The sequence below is a fragment of the Crocuta crocuta genome, unplaced genomic scaffold (genome assembly GCF_008692635.1).
Source record: "Crocuta crocuta isolate KB4526 unplaced genomic scaffold, BGI_CrCroc_1.0 scaffold475, whole genome shotgun sequence".
NCBI lineage: Eukaryota > Metazoa > Chordata > Mammalia > Carnivora > Hyaenidae > Crocuta > Crocuta crocuta.
The window spans coordinates 1103380-1107100 of NW_027529518.1; the positions used below are offsets into that span (position 1 = coordinate 1103380).

Genomic DNA, 3721 nt, shown 5'->3' on the forward strand with positions numbered 1-3721 from the left:
GATAAAAACGTCCCCAAAAGCCTCCAAAGGATTTCTGTTTCAGTCTCATTATAGTACAGCCTTAGTGAATAGCAACTCGTCGGGGACCTTTCTCCATAATGGCTTATTCCAAATATTTACTTTATTTTTCTCATATCTCAAGCCCTGTGGAATTATCGTGCTCCCACCGACTTATTGAAAATTATTGCAGAAATGATGTTCTTGGTATGAAAGCTATTGTATTGCCTCCCACCCCAACCCCCCCCTTTCCAGNTTATTTTTTTCTCTCTGCGTTGATCCTCGGCATGTACAATGGTAGCTCTCTATTTTCTTTTCCAACTGCCTCACTGATGGAAAGATCTCTGGCAATACGGGCTACAAGGAAATCTCTCTCGGTCTCATTTCCCTCACTTCAAAAGTAAATCCACTGGCCTCCACAAAAACGTAATGGGAATGTTTTCCTGTCACATTAGGCAGTCCTGATGCAGGAAGAGTGAAAGGCCAGGCCAGATGGCGACTGTCACAGCTGGCTGGCTACACTGCCAGGATCACAGAGGCCAGAGGTGGGCCAGGTGTCACGGCTCAAAATGAGGCAACTGAGGACTCCACCAAATGGCTTTAAGGCCAGGCTGACAGGAGACCAATAAAGCACCTTTTCGACAAACGGAGAAAATAAGCTGCACCACCGTCTTTACCAGTTGACTTCTAGTTTGCAAAGGTGAACTCCAGACCGTTTGGCAGAAGGGATACATTGGAGTAGGCTTCTCTTCTGAAACCCTTAGACAAGGCTGATAAAGTAGACCCTAGGTGTAAGCGTGGCCTGGGAAGGTGGGGAAGAGGCCAGTTGGAAGAAGGGAACTAGACAAAGCCGGGAAAATGCTGTAGCTAAAAGTGCCCCTTACCTGTTTAGCCTCCATCGCTGTGTGCCGTGAGCGCAGGCTCTGTGCCAGGCACTTGTACTAAGGGCTCCAAGAGCCCAAAAGAAAATCAGGCAGGATTCTCATCCTCAAGGCATCTCCTGCCTGGTGTGAAAGCCAACCTCTAGTACGCCCTTAACAGCTTATTTAGGGTTCCTGGGGGCTCAAATCTTCTCCCTACTTCCAAGAACATAAATTCATGATTCCTTTTGGGTCAGAAGCATTGTCATTTGCAAAAGCCTCCATAAATCATGCAAAGCAGTGATTCATCAGTGAGCCCATTCCCAAAATAGCAATTGCTCAGAGAAGAGGCAGCCCTAAATGCCACCAGAGGGATCCTACTTATGGACGACCCCAGACATTCCGTTCCATCTTCTCTGTGGGAGACAGAGTATTAGCCCTCAGCCCCTGGCCCAGCACCAAAGCAACATCACGGCTAATCAGGTACTCTGCAAGTTCACATTCTCTGCTAGAGGCTGGGACCTTCACCGTAATTACTACCACTTGCTAAATTTCATCTGTATGGAAAGTATAATAAAAAGGTGGCCATCTATCTGAGGAGCACTTGTTAGAGTAATCAGGCTTGAAACTGTGATAGAAATGCAAATCCGAGGTTCCATTTAGTGAACAGAAGGCAAAGGAGAGCCCAGCTGAGCAAGACCAGCTACCTTTGGAAGCACTGAGCGCTCCCCTGTTTTAACTCACAGAAACACTGCACCTCTCAGTAAGTCTCCTTACATTTCCTATTCCGTATGCCCCTCTCTCTCCTCTCCCTCCCTCTTATTCTTCTCTTTTTCCCCATTTCCTCTTCGCTTTCCTCTCCTAGCACCTTACTGTACAACAGAAGCCCTGACCAGACTTACAGCAGCCTCTGTTCATACACGGCTGCCCGAGGGACCGTGCAGGCCCATTCCAGCACCAGATACAAATGCATCTTGGATCATCTACTCCATCAGGTTACCCATGCTTCTGCTTCTTTCCATTAGCACTGACAACCAAGAAATGACCAGAGAGATTTAGACTGGATGCCTATCTATGCTATGCCTGGTTCCCATAGTAACAGAGCTCTGTCACAAGAATAGGTGCCACATCTATGGAAACAGGCTGCTAAAGCTTTCAACTCTGAGAGCAAGGAAACAGGTTAGCAGAGAGGTTAGCCCTGAGAGTTCATTAGGCCGGCATGGGCCGGCAGACGTCACAGGGTCAGGAGGCAGGGGGTGGTCCGAGAGGCCTGTGCAGCCACAGCAGACGACCAGCCAGAAGAGTGCTCACGGTACAGGAATCATGGAACTCAGCATGGTCAGGACAACCCAAGCAGATGGAGGCCAGACAGAGCCAGGGATCACAGACCTGGAGGTGCCGGGACCATAGGAAGCCTCAGCGCAAGCCCCCTTCCTGATCTGCGCGTCCGGGGCAGCATTTTCAGAAGCTATTCACCAGCCGGTTCCACTCACAAGAACATAGGCTGCATTTCAGGTGGCGTGAAGCGAATCTAGACCGCAGCGTAGATTTGCAAAGTTTTCTGGGGTCCCTCGAGATGAGCTGGCAAGCCACGTTTTACAGGGCCTGGAGTCCTGTGCCGGCAAGTCCCAAGTACCCAGGGTAGACTGCCTTGTTTTCACATTCCTATTAATAAAGTGAAGCAAAGAAAAGCTTTGCCTTGCTTTGCTTTTCACTTCTGTATGCTGGCCTGCAATCGAGCCAGCGGCCTTTTCAACATGAAAACACTTCATTTTTTCATCTGGCTAGCAGAAGGCTTCTTTGGGCTCAGAGGCGATGCTATTGTTCTCCAATATGGTGTCGGGTGGGACAGAAACCTTTAGAAGGCTTTGAGGAGATGCTGACCAGAGCAACCCAGTCATCTTCCTCCTCCCTTCACTCTGATGTGTCTTCCGGAGACAAGTGAGTACCGATACACACCCAAAGGCACAGACAGATTATTCGCAGAAGGGCCACGCCACTGCTCCCCCCTCCATTCACATGGAGAGCCACGAGCTGACTGAGAGCATTTGGATCNAGGGTTTTTAGGACACATTAAGCAGTATCGCAAGTGAGAGCAGTTTGGATTCATTAATGGAATCGGACTGCCTCTCTAAACATCAGAGCGATGTTTTAGTAACAAGAAACCTTACTTCCTCCACTTAGTTGAGCTGGAAAATTAATGTAGTGTGCTTCTGAAGAAACACATAATGAACATGATGAATTTTCATCATCTTGCTGGAAAGTGATTCTTTATGTTCTTATTCCAAATTTACAGCAAGTAAATTTAACGTTCCAAAGCTGCTGAGCCTTTTTAAGACCTCACTATCAATTTGTGGGGCGCTTTAACTGACTCTGACCTGGAATTGATTAGTGCTTTCTGAAAAACGCACGTGTAGCAAATTGCTGCACTTCAAGATAAATCAAGTTATTTGGGGGAGAGACACTNGTCTCCTGCAGAGAGGGAGGGATCCAAACTGGCTCTCTGACTTTCATAAGAAATTTGTAATCAGGGAGTTAAAAATCTCCATTGGTAACTAGGAGCCCATGTTGACCAGCTCCTGGGCAAAGCTGAGCTCAAAGCCACCCACTGTTGTTTGGTTGAAAGTCATAGGCCACAAACGGCATCCCAGAGTACCGTGAACCCCCAAGGGCATGGGTGCTCTAANCCCCCAAAAAAGAAACCCTATATACATTAGCAGTCACTCCTCATTCTCCCTGCTCCTCTGTCCCGGCCCTGGCAAACACTCCTCTACTTTCCGTCCCTATGGATTCGCCTACTCTGGACAATCATTCCTTTCCACATGAGGGCTTTGGTTTTTATTCTGTTTTCAAAGTAAACACTG

General features: G+C 47.9%; 1 protein-coding gene across 1 annotated transcript in view; it reads right to left on the minus strand.

Annotated features, from left to right (window-relative positions):
• Window positions 1-3721, minus strand: part of GPC3 (glypican 3) — a 349971-nt gene that overhangs the window by 181823 nt on the left and 164427 nt on the right. The window lies entirely within an intron of this gene.